This window comes from Phyllostomus discolor, chromosome 2, assembly GCF_004126475.2.
Source record: "Phyllostomus discolor isolate MPI-MPIP mPhyDis1 chromosome 2, mPhyDis1.pri.v3, whole genome shotgun sequence".
Taxonomy (NCBI): Eukaryota; Metazoa; Chordata; class Mammalia; order Chiroptera; family Phyllostomidae; genus Phyllostomus; species Phyllostomus discolor.
Window position 1 is genome coordinate 117,442,598 of NC_040904.2, and position 19,560 is coordinate 117,462,157.

The window sequence follows — 19,560 nt, forward strand, 5'->3', positions numbered from 1 at the left end:
CTTTTACAGTTTATAAAAATAAAATAAAAACTTATACAGTTTTTATTCTCTATATGGACCCACTTAAAACCCTGTTTAATGTAATTAAGTGATATCTTTTTATAATTTAAATTTTATATTTTTTTTCTTTCAGAGAGAGGGGAAGAGAGGGAGAAAGAGAGGAAAACATCAATCAGTTACCTCTCGTTCTCCTCTTCCAGAGACCAAATCCAGAACTTAGGCATATGTGCTCTGACTGCAAATTGAACCCTCGACCTTTCGTTTTGCAGGATGACCTCAGCCAACTGAGTTACACCAGCCAGGATTCAAGTGACATCTTTTTAAATAAAATTTTTGGTTTTAGTTTGCAAATGATCTTACCATTATGTCTCAGGACTTACTCTTGGTCAGAAGTGGGGTGTTGGATATGGTCAAAGATGTGGGGTCCCAGAAAGTCACATCATTGTGTACCTTTCCCCAGAAGTCAAAGGGCATGAGAAAGAACAGCCAATGGCCTGCACTCTCAGCAGAGGGAAGCCCTGGCCTTGGTTCCTGCAGAGCCAGCCCATACCATCCGGCTGCACCAGTGAGGAGCTGACATCTGGGCTGTACCCAGTGCAGCACCCATGGCTTACACTCCTCAGGAATACCAGTGTACTCAACACAGCAACTCTTGTTTGAGACTTGAGGTTCTGGCGGAAGCAAAGAATATTTTAATGTCATGCTGAGAGTCACAGAGGGTTACTAACATGACCCCCTTTAAAAGTGACCATTTCCTACCTGGCCTTCCCTCACACTTCCACGACCTCCAACACAACCCTTATTCTCAGTCATTGACTAGATTCCCTGTCACCCCACCTCCAATCAGTCGATCCTCTGATGTCTGCCATTACTTTCATTCTTCCTGTCATAGCCAGTGCCATGTCCTGTCTCTAGGCAGAGAATCCATCCTTCCAACATCCTCATGGGCCTTTTGTTTGCAGTAAACATACCCCCCTCTCTCTTCTGCATTGATTCTGTCTCCTCAGGGCCATTCCTAATATGCTCCAGTATATAGTCCCTCCTTTATCTTTAAACTCCCCTTGATTCCAGTCCTTTATCTCCTCTACCTCATCTCTCTGTCTCCTTCACAGATAGTCTCAAAAGAACTGCTTGTAATCACTGTTCCCACTTCTCCTCTCCCACTCTTGACATATCCAGTCGTGATTTCTCTGTTCTTATTTTATTTGGCCTTTTGGTATTACTTGGTATTGTTCACTGCTCTCTCTTTCTTGTCACACTCTTTCCTCTTTGTTTCTGTGACATCACACCCTCCTAGTTTTCATTTTTCCCTACTTACCACTCTTTTTGGCCTCTGCTTTCTTTCCTTTCTGGATCTGACTTATAAATGCTAGAATGTTCCTGGGTTTGACCTGAGCCCCCCCTAGGACTTCATTATATATACTCTCATTGTTGGCAGGTAAGTAAACTTTCTCCATAATCTAGGGGCTTGTGTTTTAATATTCATATGGAGATAGGCTACGAGGCAGTGGGCCCAAATAAGACATGATGTTAAAATTATATGTGGTCATATCTGAGAATATTCAAAGGACTATATCCTCAGTGAAAAGGTTGACTAGAAAAATATACAAAGGAAAATGATGAAAAAGCTTTCTTGGTCTGGGAGTCTGAAAGACCTCAAAATAAGTGTGTTTTAAATGATGAAGGATAGAAATAACTGAAAGTGAAACAAATAAGCAAGTTTCCTTTGTCAACAAAAAGGACAGATTTTTAAAAGACTCAAATAGAACTTCTAGAAATTAAAACCATTGTCATTAAAATGAAAACCTTTCAAATGAATTAAATAATGAATTAGGTACAGATGAAGAGATAACTACTGAATTGGAAGATAAACCAAAAGAAATTACTCAGAAAGTATTGTGTCATGGCTACAGAGTTTCTGTTTCAGAAGATAGAGAAGTTCTGGAGCTAGATAGAGGTGATGGTTGCACAACAATGTGAATGAACTTAATGCCACTGAACTGTACACTTTAAAATTCTTAAAATGGCTAATTTTTTAAATGGCAAAAAATTTAAAGGTAATCATTAAAAGAATAAAATAAATGATTTTCAAACCAGTAAAAGGAAATAAAAAGGGAATAAAATAGGTCCTAAAAAATGAAAAAGAGAGAAAAAAGGAGCAAAGAAGAGACACAGTAAGAAGAGATAAGAAGGTACAAATAAATCCAAATATATCAGCAATGGCAATAAATCTAAACTGACCAAACTCACCAGTGAAACACAGAGATTCTAAGTCTATGCACTTACTCTATGTATTCTAATTACTTTCATATTTATGTCTCTAGGCAACACTGTGTAATAGACTTCTAATTTAGGTTACTACTTCACATTGCCTTTTAAAAGAATATTAAGCATCTCAAATATAACAGGGACAAAAGTCTTAATTTCTTCCCCAAATATGTTCCCTAGTTTTGCCCCTCAGTTTTACTCCTCTGAGTAAATACCTTCTCTGTCCATTCAGTTCTCAAGCCAAAAACCCGAGTCATCCTTGGTTCTTCTCATTTTTTCATCATTCCTCCTCATCCAAGCCATCAGTCAGCCTTGTCATGTCACCTCTCAAACCCTGGGCAATCTGTTTCTCTCCACCTCCGTTGCTGTAGTCTGAGTCCAAGTCCTCCATAATTTCTCTGACCAATTCCTCTGCCTACCTCCTGATGTTTCCCTTGTCTGTCTACAAACTATTTTCTTTAGGGAAGACCAATTTTTTTTAAGTTATAAAATACTTATATTATCAATATTATATACATTATATTTTACTTGTGAAGCTTAGTAAAATTACACTTGTGATCCTACTACCTAACAGAAATATTAGCAGAATGTTCTTGCAAAAATTAAACCTGAATGTTACCCCTTACCTAAAATCTAACAGCTTCTCACTGCACCTAGAACACAATCTTAACTCCTTAATTCCTGAACTCCTTTCAGACTCCTTTCTTCTTTCCTGACCATGTTCCAGTCACACCGACCTTCTTTCTGCTCCTAGAATATGCCCCAGGGCCTTTGCACTCCCTGCTCCTTATCTTGGGAGGGTTGGCTTTTTGTATCATTCAGATCTCAGTTCAAATATAACTCTTCCCAAGAGGCCTGCTCTGACCACCTTATTATCTAAACAGCATTTTTAGTTGCTACCCTGATTCTTGTTTTATTTTCTTCAGAGCACTTACCACTATCCAAAAGTATCTAATTCATTTTGTTTTTTTCTCCCTTCCTTGTATAAGCTCTAGAGACCTTGCTCATCTTGTTATTTCCAAGTTCATCCCCAGTGCCTAGGGCACAGTAGATGCTCAACAAACATTTGTTGAGTAAATATGCAAACAAACACACCTGAAATAAGTTATTTTGTGGTTAACAGTCCTTTGTTAGATTTTTCTTTAAGCTCTTTGTTGTTGAGCCCACATTATTCTCATGAATATTTCATCACAGTGATTAACCCTAGAAACTTTGAGAGCCTTACAGACAGCATATTATTCCAGCACTCCCAAATCTAGCATGGCTTGGAGCAAATTCAGGCCTGTAACTGAAGTCTAAAGTCTCATTCTGGAGGGAGATCAGCCAGGGCCATATGCTCTCTAGTAAGTGGCTTCTGGGAAGCTGGTCTAGTCCTGAGCATTTCTCCTGATTTCTCTAATAGATTTAGCCATATTGTAAAATTTTAGATTATTCTGTGTGCATTCTTGTGTCTATTAATAAGCCACACTTGGATAAACCTTTGTGCTCCTACACTTGCACAAACCAAAGGTGGTTTTAGATTATGAAAGTATCTCACATTACCTGTCACTTTAATAATCCTCTCCAGTGGCCTCTCCCATAAATTCACTTCTGTACTGAACACCAACCAAATACACACTGGGCTTCGTATTGGGAATGACACCATACTGATTCTCACACTTTCCGTGCATAATGCTGACATGTGAGGTCTGGTTAAAAATGCAAATTTCTGAGATCCAGCCCCAGTTCGGCAAGTTTTAGGTAGGGGCAGGATTTGCACTTTTAAATTCACACTACCTCCACTGCCAATTTCACTTGGACAAACACCCAAAGGGAATTTGCTGATATCTGTGCGTGTGCGGGAACACAGCTGAACCTAGTGTCCTGTGTGAAAGCCCTCACCACCCAGCACCACCCCTGCAGAGAGGCAGGCTTTGCCTGAACAGTGCACATCGGGGCTCCTTTGTCAGCATCCTTGTTTACACAAAGGATCCACTCTACCTAGCTTTTTGTTTCTAAAAATATTAAGTGGCTACATCTTGTCAGAGGGGTGTTGTTTTTTTTTTAATTAATAGACTCTGTTAGAGCAGTTTCAAGTTTACTGAAAAATTGAGCAGAAAATGCAGAGAGCCATCTATGCCACTCCCCTCCTGCATGTTTTCCCTTGATACTTGCATTAGGGCAGTGACTTTGTTATCATTGATCAGCCAATATTGACAGCTTATTATTCACTGAAGTCCATAGTTTAAATTAGGGTTCCTCTTGGCGGTGTATATTCTGTGGGTTTTGACAAATGTATAATGACACATACCCACTATTACATGGACATTTGGGTGTTTCTACTTTTATCTATTATGAATAATGCTGTGATGAACGTTTGTTTACAAGTTTTTGTATGTTTTCTCTTCTTTTAGGTGTATGAAGGAGTAGAATTGCAGGTCAACTTTTTAAATTAGTGGAGCACTGCTGTGGATATGTCACCCTCCTGTCACATGCGTGATTACAGCCCTGTGGTCTGGAAGTGTGCCCCTATCTCTTCCACACTCTGAATGGAGCAACCAGCTGTGCACTGACCAGGGACATAGAGACAGTGAGACAAAGCCTCTTCCCTCTTCAACTCCCATTCCATGTTCCCCCTGGTTCATCCCCCATCCTTGCCTCAGTTCAAACCCATAGTGTCCCAGGCATCTTCTAACTAGTCACCTGCCCACCATTTTGCCTTCCTTAAGTCCATCCAGACATCAGGGTGACCTAACTATAAAGCCAGCTAATGTAGCCCTGTCACCCTTCTGCCTTTAAACCCATCATGGAGTGGGTCACCTCTAGGGTAAAGCCCACTGAGGCTCACACAGGCCAGCGATGATGTGATGCTCACCTGCCTCTCCAGCTGCATCTGGGGCCTGGCACCCCAAGCTTGAGCCCCACCTACACGGTGCTGCCTACACATCTTGCAAGTCCTTGCTGTTCCAAGCTCAGTGGAGTCCTTCCCGTCTAATCACCCATAGCGTGTCTAGTGCCCACTACGGGCCAGATGCTGGGATTCCACAGTCAACAGCACATCCTCCCTTCACTTCCTTTCTTCCTGAGATCATCCTCCTTCCAGTGGCTCCTATTTACACATACAGTCCCACTCCCTTTCTGGAACCTTCCATGAACCCTCAATTCATTTGCTCCCTCTCATAGGGCTGTTGCAGGAGAACAGGAGATGGAGTTGGGGTCAAACCCCACTTGGTCTTATTAACTGAGACTTCAGTAAGTGACGTAACTTTTGAGTGACAGTTGCCACTCAGCTGCAGATGCATGGGGTGCTGGATACAGAGGTGATGCTGGGCCAGGTGTGGCACAGTGCTGCAGCATCTCAGGATGCTTTTGCAAGCTAACCCTTACATTTACCATTACTTGAACATAAAACATGCTAATTTTTCTGGTGGAATTATCACACTGTATTACTGTTTGTTTACATGTTCCTTCTTCCCTACTAATCTAAGAGATTCTGGAGGGCAGTGACTGTTCAGTATGATTAACTCCGGAATCCCTCATTCTAGCACATTACTTGAAAGTAATTCATGGGTTTACCTTCCATGGGTTATTTTAATTACCTCTAAGAGGCAGATATGGGAATTACACTACACTGGGCAGCACAATGGTCTCCTGGTAGCAAGTAAGATGATCCCAATGCACAGAGAAGGAATTTGAGTGACTGGCAGGTGGGCCACACCCCGACGCCTGTGGTGGTGACCTTCAGCACCTGCTGTCATAAAGAGGTCTGTTTTCACAATGGTCTCCTCTCCTCTAGTGAGTCTTCAGACCTCCTCTCTACACTGACCAGAGTGTACTCAGGCCTGCTTGTCCCCTCTGATGACAGGTGCAGGGCTTCTTCACAGCCAGCTGACCTCTTCATCAGGCTGGTAATCAAGAGGAGGGAGCCTGGGTCCTGGTCCAGCTTCTGACTTCATACTGGTGTCTTTTGCAAAGCCTCTGCTATCAGGCGGAGTCCTCAAGTTGTACTGCACAGTAGAATCACCCTGAGGTCTTAAAAATTACTGGATGCTCCCACTCTGGAGGCTGTCAGGGGTTTTGGAACTCCCCAGGGTTTTGTTGTTGTTGTTGTTGTTGTTGTTGTTTTGTTTTGTTTAGCAATGCTTAGCCAGATTGGGAACCTGGGAGCTAAGCTCACAGAGCAAAGAGCATCTGTAGAAGTTGCCTTCCTCTGGACGTGTGGGTCACAGACAGCACCAGCCACTGTGGCCTCCCAGGAAGGGCGTGGAGGGCACCTGTCATAATACCCAGAGCAGAAGGGTGGCAGTCACTGCACAAACCCTTAAACAGAGAGATTACTGTTTGGTGGTGAGGTTAGATTTTTCCATTATCAAATGTTACTGTTTGAAAAGCAAGCAAACAAACAAAATGGGGAAAAGGTGAGATTTTAAAAAGTAAGATGAAATTTTCCTCCAGCTTCCTCCCCTTGTTCCTACCTTGTATCTACCTGAGCTGGCAGCTCACTTTTCTTCTACTAATGCTCCTATTTTGTGGGACACCAGAAGGAAGAGGTGGTCCCTGACTCAAGGGAGCTTCTAGCCTAAGAGTAGAGACAGACTCCCAGCAACAATCAATTAATTCTACACTGTCTGGGAGGTGGGAACAAGGCACTATGGAGCAGAGGGGGAAGGAAGTTAATCTTTGTGAGACCCACTGCTCCCACATCAGTGAGGCCATGCACCAGGAGCTGTGTGTGTGTGCTGAGCCACAGAGAGGAAGAATGCCAGATGTCCCCCCACCCCACCCCTCCAGCCCTGTGTTCAGAAGCCAACTGTCCCCCATAGTCCCGGGCAGATCAGTCTGTGCTTTGATAATGAAACTGTGGGAAAGCTTTATTTCTTCGGTGATTAATTTAGATGCAGAAGATAGAGTTGATTATCAGACAGAGAGAGGCTTCCCCACTCTCCTACACGGTTGCCTCCTATCATTGTGTTGGCCCAAACCAGCCATGAGACACTAGAGTGGGAGGGTTATTTCTCTGGTTCTACACAAGTTCCTGGTTACACACCTGAGAGGCTGTCTGGGCAGCTGCAGTTCTGGCCAACCATTGTGAGGTCCCAGGTCCATCATGAACTCAGAAGCAATCATGACAAAACCGCTTCTCTTTCCCAAGGGATCAGTGTGTTCTGTGTCTCACCTTGTGTGTATCCTCCATTGTTGAAGACACTCACTGCCATTCCGAAAGGGTAAGGTAAGATCTCAGCTGCAGAGAGAAAATCCACTGCAGCCTCGTTTCAGCAGGAAGAGATTTACTCTAGGATATGCAACAGTTCACAGTATTAGGTAAGGGTTGAGGAAACAGAGTCAAGGCTCAGAGATGACTCCTAAGGCCACAGCTCAGAACCAGACCCCCAAACAGGCAGCTGCCTCTGCTCAAATCTGGAAGTACCAGCCCCGAACTCTGGACAGATCATATCATTGGGACTTGCAGCTGCTATGGGTGTCTGAGGGCCCAGCTGTCCACTTCCTCCCAGCCACTGGCTGTGCTAAGCTGTGCTAAGAAAGCAGCCCAACCCTGGGCCTGCTGTAGCAGAGAGGGCCCCACAGCCGCCTGGACTTTTGAGGGTGTCAGATCAACTGAACACAAATCCCAAACTGTAACAAGACTGGAAATAAGGGTCTCACATTCAGTTTCCACTATGGAGGGCGATGAGAGAATGAATGCCCAATACCAGGCTGTATCTCAACACAGGCCCCTGTGAACTGGAGTAGACAAAGATACTCAGACCTGGCCCCAGACTTTGTGACCCAAGAAATACTGTGTTGCCATGACTCCTTCTCCAGTCCTTGGTCTGGCAGGTGGCTTTTTCTCCTTCTGTCACACAATCTGTAAAACAGGACATCTGTATCCTGCTGCTGTCATGTACCAACCTGATTCCCTCCCGCTTCTCTGTCATTTTGTCCCATCCAGCCTCAAAGTACAGCAGAAGTCTTCAGTGAAGACTCTGACAACTCTGTGCTCCTGAGGTCTCTGTCCCCAGGTGCTATGCTCTCTGGTCTCCTTCATACCTCTCAGAGTGTATGTCCTGTCAGTGGTGAGGCCTCTGATGGCCCTTCATTCACTGCCTGTGTGACTATCCTGGATCTCCAGTTAGAGTGAGGACTCCTGTGGATGGAACTTATATTCCTAACAACTGAGCACTGAAAACAGGAAAGTCACTTGACTCCTATCCTCAGCAAGCCTGTACCTACATCATACATGGGGAGACTCCTGCAGCCTGGCTCCTCTGTGCATGGGGTTGGGCCCAACATGGAAAGAGCTTATGTACAGGAAAGACACTGTGGTCTCTACTGTGACAGCCACTGATTGGACCTGCTCTTAGTCCTAATCACCCTGCAAAGGAACCTGAAAATATGAACAAGAACTTGTGCCTTGAATCACTTTTCAGGTTCCAAGGCCCTATGGAAACAGGACAGTTTGCCTGTCTCGGTGAACAGCTGAAGTGGAACACAAAGACAGGAAGCAGAGATGAGATACCTGATGTGTGGTCTGGGCTTCTTCACTGAAGAAATTAATAACACTTGGTACAAATACAAACCCTTCTGCAAAACAAACCAAGTTGGGTAAGAGAGCCCACCCTCAAGACTTGGAAGCCAAGTTCTCTTTTCCTTCCTCTCCAGGGAGGTCCCAACTGCAGCCACAAAAGATGGAAATGTTCCTGATGCTCATAAAAGCAAAGGGCCCGATGGGCTTTAGTCCTTTCATTTTATGTTCCAACCATGTAGATGGTTCAGCCATGCAAGAGGGTGAATTGTGGGTTCAGATAGGAGAGCAGAGAAGATATTCTCCTCCCCCACTGAAGGCAAATTGGTTTTGGATGAGTTCTGTGCATGTATCTCAAACATAAACCCCAATTAACTCAACAACCCTTAAATCTGCTCTGCATTTTCAACAGAAAATGTTTTCCCCAGAAGCACTGATGTGGGGTTGCTTAGGAAAGGACAACTGAAACATGCAGGATAAAAATTCACAGAGCCACTGAAAGTGTATCTAACATAATGGCTGAAGTTTGAGATCACCTGTTCCTCAGTCTGGATTCTCAGTGCAATTTCCATAAGCCCTTTCTCCACCCTTCTCCTCACTGATTTGTATTTACTAGACCAAAGTGTGATTCATCATGAATTTGAACTAGAACATGCCCTGGCTTGTGTGGCTCAGTGGATTGAGTGCCAGCCTGTGAACCAAAGCATTGCCAGTTCGGTTCCCAATCAGGGAGCGTGTTTAGGTTGTGGGCCAGGTCCCCAGTGAGGGGCATGTGAGAGGCAACCACACATTGAACTAGAACAGCCAACTTTTAAAAATCTGTTTCTATTTCTTGTTCATTCCTGCCTTTTCTAGGCAAATTCTCCATTGTAGTAAATATCAATGTTATTTCCATGCCCCATATGTGATTAATTGCAGCAAAATGCTATGAAAGGCCATGTTAGTGGCTTTAAATATTAAAATCTAAAGGGGAGGCAGTGACCAGAAAGTGGTTGTCAACAATTTTTGGATGGCCATTCTAAGAAATTACTCTGACTCAGGAGATGACACTTTTCAAAAGAAGTGATAAGGGAGTCTTGATGACCCATTCACTCAGTTCTGGGGTTTGGGGTATAAGAGTGATCCTTGAGTACATATAGAGTTTGATGGTTTTAAATAGGTGTTTCATACCAAAAACACAGGCCTGTGGATGCTGATGGAACTTTAGGACACAGAGTGCCCAATGCAGGGTTCAAATTGAGTCCTCGGCTGCCTGTGGCAGTTGCAGCTCTCTGACTGGCTGAAGGACTTGGTATGAAAGGAGAAAGTGGACAGTATTCCATTGGAATGCATTTTCATTTTTCATCAAGGTCATGTCCTTCTTTGCCTTCCCAGCTGAAGCCTCACCCCAAAAGGGAGTTCATACTCATTTTAATGTGGGTGCTTTCACAGCAGTTAGAGAAAAGACAGAAGCCTTAAAGCAAGGATGATACAAATCTTCAGCTGCCTTAGCATGAAAGGAGTTAATTCCCTGGCCAACACATGAGATAGAAAAACCAGACATTGACTTGTATTACAGAATTGTGTGTGTTGAAACTTTTGCTTGAATTACACTGTATTTTCTATTTAAAACAGTGTCTTCAAATAGAAAATATCTATACAGGGTTTCAGCCAAGATGGAGGCATAGCCAAAAATGCTTTGCTTCCTTACACAACCAAAAGAAAGATAACAACTAATTGAAAAACAAAGACCTGTCAAAACACCAAGACCTGTCAAAAAATCATTTGCATAGACATCCAACAATGAAGGAATTAAAAAAAACATTCATCGAGACTGGTGATACACAGATAAACCTAGAGGAATTACGGAGAAGCAAAACAGACTGAGAAACCAAGGGCTGCAGCATGGGAAAATAAAGACTCAAAAGCCCTGGCTATAACAAAATGGTAGGGGTTGTGGTAGCAGGAGAAACTCCCAGTCTCACAGGAGAGATCACTGGAGAGGCCCACAGTGTCCTGGAATACACACACACACACACCCACATGTGAATCAGAACCTGCAAGGGCAAAATCTGTTTGTGGGATGCAGGAGAAGTGATGAAAAGTGGGAGAAGAGTGGCATTGTTCCCTCTCTGTCGCCTCCCTGAAAGAGAGCACCACAACACAGCAAAGAGGTTGCCCTGCCCTGGTGAATACCTAAGGCTCCATCCCTTACCATGCACTAGGTGCACTGACACAAAGAAATATAGCCCAAATGAAAGAGCAGATCAAAACTCCAGAAAAAGAGCTAAGTGACAAGGAGATAGACAACCTGTCTAATGCAAACTTCAAAACACTGATAATCAGGATACTCACAGAAATGATTGGGCTCAGTCACAAAATGAAGGAAGAAATGAAGGCTACACAAAGTGAAATAAAACAAAATATACAGGGAACTAACAGTGAAGAGAAGGAAACCAGGACTCAAATCAATGATTTGGAACAAAAGGAAGACATAAGCATCCAACCCAAACAGAGTGAAAAAACAAGAATGCAAAAAAATGAGGAGAGGCTTAGGAATCTCTGGGACAACTTTAAGTGCTATAATATCTGAATCAGGGGTGCCAGAAGGAGAATAAGAGCAAGATATTGAAAACTTACTTGAACAAATAATGAAGGAAAACTTCCCCAGTCTGGCAAAGGAAATAGACTTGCAGGAAGTCCAGGAAGCTCAGTGAGTCCCAAAGAAATTGGACCCAAGGAGGAACAGGTCAAGACACATCATAATTAAGTTACCCAAGATTAAAGATAAAGAGAGAATCTTAAAAGCAGCAAGAGAAAAGGAGACAGTTAGACCTACAAAGGAGTTCCCATAAGGCTATCAGCTGATTTCTCAAAAGAAATCTTACAGGCAAGAAGGGACTGGAAAGAAGTACTCCAAGTCATGAAAGGCAAGGACCTATATCCAAGATTACTCTCTACCCAGTAAAGCTATCATTTAGAATGGAAAGGCAGATGAAGTGCTCCCCAGTAAGGTCATGTTAAAGGAGTTCATCATCACCAAGCCCTTATTATATGAAATGTTAAAGGCACTTACCAAAGAAAATGAAGATGATCACAACTATGAACAGCAGAATGACAACACACTCACAACTATCAACAACTGACCCTAAAAACAACAACAACAAGAACAACAACAACAACCAAGCAAACTACTAGAACAGGAACAAAACCATAGAAATGGAGATCACATGGAGGGTTTTCAGTGGGGTGGGGGAGGGGAGAGTGGGGGGAAAGGTACAGGGAATGAGAAGCATAATAGGTACTTATTCCCTGTACTTCTTACTCCCTTTGTACCTGTGTTCCTCTGTCTCACTGTTTTTCTCTTAAAGCAATCCCTTTAGCATATCTTGCAGTGCTGGTTAGGAGGAGGTATATTCTTTTAGCCTTCTTTTGTCCAGGAAGCTCCTTATTTTGCCTAATATTTTAATTAAGAGCCTTGCTGGGTAGAGTAGTCTTGGTTGCAGACCTTTGCTTTTAATTCCAGTAAAGAAATAAATAAAATAAAATAAAATAAAATAAAATAAAATAAAATAAAATAAAATAAAATAAAATAATATCAAATAAAATAATATCAAATAATATGAAATAATATCAAATAAAATCATAACAAATCAAATCAAATCAAATAAGCATAATAGGCAGGCTCAAAATAACAGGTGGAGGTTAAGGATACTATAGAAAATGAAGAAGCCAAGAACTTTATGTCCAACCCATGAACATGAACTAAGCGGGGTTGGGGGAAATACTGGAGAGTGGGATGGGTGGTACAGAGAGGAAGAAGATAAAGGGAAGCAAAAAATGGGACAACTGTAATAGCATAATCAATAAAATATACTTTTTTCTCTTATTTATATATTTGTTTGTTTATTTTTATTTTAATCATTGTTCCAGTACAGTTTTCAGCCTTTTACTCCAATTTCAGCCAACCAACCCATCCCTCCCCACCTGCCTCCCATTTCCACACCTCCCTAATTTTTGTCCATGTGTCTTTTATATTTGTTCCTGTAAACCCTTCCCATTGTCCCCTGAAATTCCCTCTTCCCTCCCCTCTGGTCACTGTCAGTCTGTCCTCTATTTCAGTGTCTTTGACTATATTTTGCTTGTTTCTTTGTTTTGTTATTTAGGTTCCTGTTAAAGGTGATATCATGTGGTATTTGTCTTTCACTGCCTGGCTTATTTCACTTAGCATAATGCTTTCCAGGTCCATCCATGCTGTTGCAAAGGGTAGAAGCTCCTTCTTTCTTTCTGCTGCATAGAATTCCATTGTATAAATGTACCATAGTTTTTTGATCCATTCTTACTGATGGGCACCTAGGTTGCTTCCAGCACTTGGCTATTGTGAATTGTGCTGCTATGAACATTGGGGTGCAAAGGTTCTTTTGGATTGCTGTTTCAGGGTTCTTAATATATAATCCCAGCAGTGGAATTCCTGGGTCAAAGGTAGATTCATTTTTAGTTTTCTGAGGAAGTTCCATACTGTTTTCCATAGTGGTTGTACTAGTCTGTAGTCCCACCAACAATGCACCAGGGTCCCCTTTTCTCCACAGCCTCTCCAACAGTTGTTTGTTGCTTTGTTTATGATTGCCATTCTGACTGGTGGGAGGTGGTATCTCATTGTGGTTTTAATTTGCATCTCTCTGATGGCTAGCGATGCTGAGCATTCTTTCACATGTCTCTGGGCCCTCTGTATGTCCTTCTTGGAGAAGTGTCTGTTCAGGTCCTTTGCCAATGTTTTAATTGAGTCGTTTGTTTTCCTGGTGTGGAGTCATGTGAGTTCTTTATATATTTTGGAGATTAACCCTTGTCTGAGGTATCATTGGCAAATATATTTTCCCATATGGTTGGTTCTCTTTTGATTTTAATGCTGTTTTCTTCAGTCATGCAGAAGCTTTTTAATTCGATGAGGTCCCATTTGTTTATTCTGTCCTTTATGTCCCCTGCTTTAGGGGACATATCCATGAAGATGTTGCTGTGTGGAATGTCTAAGATTTTCCTGTTGATGTTTTTTTTCCTCTAGGACTTTTATAGTGTCACAACTTATATTTAAATCTTTTATCCACCTTGAATTTATTTTTGTGTATGGTGTAACTTGATGGTCAAGTTTCATTTTTTACATGTAGCTGTCCAGTTCTCCCAATGCCATTTGTTGAAGACGCTATTTTTACTCCATTCTATGTTGCTGCTCCCTTTGTCAAATATTAATTGACCATAGAGACTCTGGTTTATTTCTGGGCTCTCTGTTCTATTCCATTCTTCTATGTATCTGTTCTTATGCCAGTACCAGGCTGTTTTGATTACAGTGGTCTTGTAATACAGTTTGATATCATGTATTGCAATCCCTCCTATTTTGCTCTTCTTTCTCAAAATTGCTGCAGCTACTCAGGGTCATTTATGGTTCCACATAAATTTTTGAGATGTTTGTTCTATATCTGTGAAATATGTCATTGGTATTTTATAGGGATTACAATCTATAAATTGCTTTGGCTAGTATGGACATTTTGATGATGTTAATTCTTCCAATCCATAAACATGGTACATGCCTCCATTTGTTTGTGTCTTCCTTAATTCCTTTCTTCAGTGTTGTGTAGTTTTCTGAGTACAGGTCTTTTACCTCATTGGTTAGGGTTATCCCTAAGTACTTTATTTTTCTTGTTGCTATATCAAATGGGTTTTTCCCCCTGATTTCTGTTTCTGATATTTCATTGGTGGTGTACAAAAATACACTTGATTTCTCAATATTGACTTTGTATCCCACTCTTTTGCCAAATTCATTTATTAGGTCAAGTAGTCTTTTGGTGGAGACTATAGGATCAATATTACTTCTTACTATTCTTATCTAACCACCCTCTGTCAATTTTATGCCTATCAATTATGCTTCTCATTCCCTGTACCTTTCCCCCCAGTCTCCCCTCCCCCACCCCACTGAAAACCCTCCATGTGATCTCCATTTCTATGGTTTTGTTCCTGTTCTAGTAGTTTGCTTGGTTGTTGTTGTTGTTCTTGTTGTTGTTGTTTTTAGGGTCAGTTGTTGATAGTTGTGAGTGTGTTGTCATTCTGCTGTTCATAGTTGTGATCATCTTCATTTTCTTTGGTAAGTGCCTTTAACATTTCATATAATAAGGGCTTGGTGATGATGAACTCCTTTAACATGACCTTACTGGGGAGCACTTCATCTGCCTTTCCATTCTAAATGATAGCTTTACTGGGTAGAGAGTAATCTTGGATATAGGTCCTTGCCTTTCATGACTTGGAGTACTTCTTTCCAGTCCCTTCTTGCCTGTAAGATTTCTTTTGAGAAATCAGCTGATAGCCTTATGGGAACTCCTTTGTAGGTCTGTCTCCTTTTCTCTTGCTGCTTTTAAGATTCTCTCTTTATCTTTAATCTTGGGTAACTTAATTATGATGTGTCTTGACCTGTTCCTCCTTGGGTCCAATTTCTTTGGGACTCACTGAGCTTCCTGGACTTCCTGCAAGTCTATTTCCTTTGCCAGACTGGGGAAGTTTTCCTTCATTATTTGTTCAAGTAAGTTTTCAATATCTTGCTCTTATTCTCCTTCTGGCACCCCTGATTCAGATATTATAGCACTTAAAGTTGTCCCAGAGGTTCCTAAGCCTCTCCTCATTTTTTTGCATTCTTGTTTTTTCACTCTGTTTGGGTTGGATGCTTATGTCTTCCTTTTGTTCCAAATCATTGATTTGAGTCCTGGTTTCCTTCTCTTCACTGTTAGTTCCCTGTATATTTTGTTTTATTTCACTTTGTGTAGCCTTCATTTCTTCCTTCATTTTGTGACTGAGCCCAATCATTTCTGTGAGTATCCTGATTATCAGTGTTTTGAAGTTTGCATTAGACAGGTTGTCTATCTCCTTGTCACTTAGCTCTTTTTCTGGAGTTTTGATCTGCTCTTTCATTTGGGCTATATTTCTTTGTGTCAGTGCACCTAGTGCATGGTAAGGGATGGAGCCTTAGGTATTCACCAGGGCAGGGCAACCTCTTTGCTGTGTTGTGGTGCTCTCTTTCAGGGAGGCGACAGAGAGGGAACAATGCAGCTGGCTTGCTCCACTCTAGCATCCTTTCCAATGAACTCTCCTGTGAGACTGGGAGTTTCTCCTACCATGGCATGCCCTGCAGTATTTTACCATTAGTTTTGAGTCTTTAGTTTCCTGTTCAGTGAGCCCTGCTTCGCCTCCAAAGTCCACCACTCCACTATGTGTCTTCTCTGCTCAGCTGCCAGTCTCCCATTTTCACCTCTCCTGCAAATCTGGGTGAATGTTTCTTGATTCCTTGGCTGTGGGAGTTCCATTCAATTATATTTCCTGGCACTTCAGTTGTTTATTGTTTTTGAGTTGGCATTGTCTCTAGTTTGGTTGTGTGAGGAAGGAAAGCATTTCTACCTATGCTTCCATCTTACTGGAACTTCCTCAATCCAGGAGTTTTTTGATGATTACTTCAGTTTCACTAGTTGTTATCAATCTGTTCAGGTTTTCTGCTTCTCCCAATTTTGGAATATTATCTTTTTTCCAGAAATTTGTCCATTTCACCCAGGTTATCACATTTTTTGCCATATAGTTTTTTCTTACAATTCTTCATGTTTCTGTGGTATCAGTTGCAATTTTTCCTCTTCCATTTCTGATCTTACTTATTTGGAACTCTTCCTTTTTTTCTTGATGAAACTGGTTAAAGGCTTGTTGATTGTGTTTATCTTTTCAAAGAATCAGCTCCTGGATTTATTGATCCTTTGAATTGTTCTTTTAGTCTCTATGTCATTTAATTCTGCTCTGATCTTGATCATTTCCTTCCTTCTACTCATTTTGGGTTTTGTTTGTTGTCGTTTCTCCAGTTTTTGTAGATATAAGGTTAGGTTCTTTATTTGAAATTTTTCTATCTTTTTTAGGCCTGTATTGCTATGAACTTCCCTCTCAAGACTGTTTTTGCTGCATCCCATTGGGTTTGAACTGCTGTATGTTCATTTTCATTTGTTTCCAGAAACTTTTTTATTTCTTTCTTGATCTCATTCTTAACCTATTTATTGTTTAATAGCATGCTGTTTAATCTCTATGAGTTTGAGTGTTTTTGAGTTTATTCCTTGAGTTTTGAGTTTGGTTTCTAGTTTCAAGATCTTGTGGTCTGACAAAAGGCTTGATGTGTCTTCAATTTTATTGAATTTTTTGAGGTTTGTTTTGTGTCCTATCATGTGGACTATCTTTGAAAATGTTCCATATGCATTTGAGAAGAATGTATATTTTGCTTCTTCAGAGTAAAAGGTTCTATATATATGAGTTAAGTCCATTTGATCTAATGCATCATTCAGTTTCACAATATCTTTGTTGATGTTTTGTTTGGAAGATCTATCCATTGTTGACAGTGTAGTGTTAAAATCCCCTACTATAATTGCGTTGTTGTCTATATCTTTCATGAGGTCCTCCAAGATTTTTCTTATGTATTTGGGTGCTTCTATGTTGGATGCATATATGTGTACAGTATTTATGTCTTCCTGATGGATTCTTCTCTTGAGTATTGTAAAGTGTCCATGTCTCTTTTTATGACCTTTGTTTTGAAGTCTATTTTGTCTGATACAAGACTGTTAGTCCAGCTTTATTTCCTGTCTGTTTGCTTGGAATATTTTTTTCCAACCCTTCACTTTCAGTCTGTGTAGGTCTTTTGTCCTGAGGTGGGTCTCTTGTGGGCCATATGTGTGGATCATGCTTTCTTATCCATTCAGCTATTGTATGTCTTTTGATTGCAACATTTAATCCATTTATGTTTAAGGTTATTATTGATAGGTACTTATTCATTGCCATTTTTGTATCTCTGTTCCCTTCTCTCTCTCTCTTTCTCCTTCTTCTTCTTCTTCTTCTTCTTCTTCTTCTTCCTCTTCCCCTTCCTCTCCTCCTCCTCCTCCCCCCCCTCCCCCCCCCCCCCTCCCCCCCCCCCCCCCCCCCCCCCCCCCCCCCCCCCCTCCCCCTCCTCCTTCCTCTTCTTCTTCTTCTTCTTCTTCTTCTTCCCTTTCCTTAGAGCAGTCCCTTTAGCATCTCTTGGAGAGCTGGTTGGTGGACGTGTATTCTTTTAGACTTCTTTAGTCCAGGAAGCTCCTTGTTTGGCCTTCTATCTTGATTGAGAGCCTTGCTGGATAAAGTAGCCTTGGTTGCAGGCCTCTGGTTCTCATTACTTGGAATATTTCTTGCCATTCTCTTCTGGCTTGGAGTGTTTCCATTGAGAAGCCAGCTGCTAGCCTTATTGGGGCCCCCTTGTATGTTACTTCCTGTTTCTCCCTTGCTGCCTTTAAGATTCTCTCTTTGTCTTGAAATTTTGCCATTTTAATTATGACGTGTCTTGAAGTGAGCCTCTTTGGGTTCCTCTTGACTGGGACTCTCTGTGTTTCCTGGATTTGTGTGACTTTTTCTCTCATCAAATTAGGGAAATTTTCCATCATTAGTTTTTCAAATAGGTTTTCTATCTCTTGCTCTTCTCCTTCTCCTTCTAGTATACCTATTATACAGATATTATTATGTTTCATATTGTCTTGCATTTCTCTTAATCCCTCTTCATTCTTTCTGAGCCTCTTTTCCTTTTCTTGCTCTTTCTGGGTGTTTTTTTCTACTTTGTCCTCCAATTTGCTGATCCAATCTTCTGCTTCATTGATCCTGCTTTTTGTTCCTTCTACTGTGTTCTTCAGTTCAGAAACTGTATTCTTCATTTCCTCTTGGCCCTTGTTGATAGTTTCTATTTCCTTTTTCATGTTGATATAGTTTGCAGTGAGTTTGTTGTAGCTTCCCTGTAGTTTCTGGTAGCTCATTGTGAGCTCATTGAGCTTTCTGATAATCATTATTTTGAACTCCATATCTGATAGTTGACTTGCCTCTATTTCATTTAGTACTCTTTCTGAGGATTGTTCTTTTCCTTTCAATTGGGAGTTATTTGTTTATCATCTCATTATTTGTGGGACTCTTCTTGTTTGCTTCTGCTTCTTAAATTTATCTGTTTTGACTCTCTGACTTTGTGGTGTGAACTTCTATGGTAGGAGACCTGTGAGATTCATAGGTGCAGTCTCCTTGGTCTCCTGAACTTGATTCTTTTGGGATGCTCCTTATACCATTTATGATTCTTCTCTGGATGTAATTGGGTTTTGGTTGTTGAGTCGTTCTTTGGAGGACCCTTCCCTCCAGTGGTTGAATGAGGGTTACTCCATCCACCATGTCTTATATGCTGTTGTGCAGGTGCTGCCAGAACAAAACCATAAAGATCAGGAAACAAACCCACATCTGCAAAAATAACTCCCTCTCCATCCTGCAACTTCACTATCAACAGCAAATGAACCAGTATTAATAAGGGCGTAAAGCACCCTGGCTGGTGTAGCTCAGTGGATTGAGTGCAGGCCTAAAAACCAAAGGGTCACCAGTTCAATTCCTAGTCGGGGCACAGGCATGTGTTGTGGGCCAGGTCCCCAGTACGGGGTGTGTGGGAGGCAAGCACGCATTGATGTTTCCATCTCTTTCTCCTTTATTTCTCCTCTGTCTAAAAATAAATAAATAAATTCTTTTTAAAAGTAAGGGTGCAAAGATATTAAGACTACTATATGAAAGGAGGGAAATAAGCTATGTTATAAAATCTAGTTACTTAATATGCACAAACTTGCTGGACAAGAAATGAATGTTAAAAAGCTATGCAGGAAAGAAAATATCACAAATCATGGAGAAGACCACAGTGAATTTTGTCTCTATAGTCTCTAGTATTTACCACTGCTTTTTCTTTCTGGATTCACCTCTGGTGA

The 19,560-nt window shown here is 41.4% G+C and overlaps 1 long non-coding RNA gene across 1 annotated transcript in view; it reads left to right on the plus strand.

The window, feature by feature from the left end:
• The window catches only part of LOC118498951, a 32,094-nt gene extending 30,872 nt beyond the window's left edge, over nt 1-1,222 (plus strand). The window contains exon 3 of the long non-coding RNA XR_004901440.1: nt 134-1,222. This is a non-coding gene — a long non-coding RNA (uncharacterized LOC118498951). The remainder of the gene's footprint in view (nt 1-133) is intronic.
• Nucleotides 1,223-19,560: the final 18,338 nt, after the last annotated feature.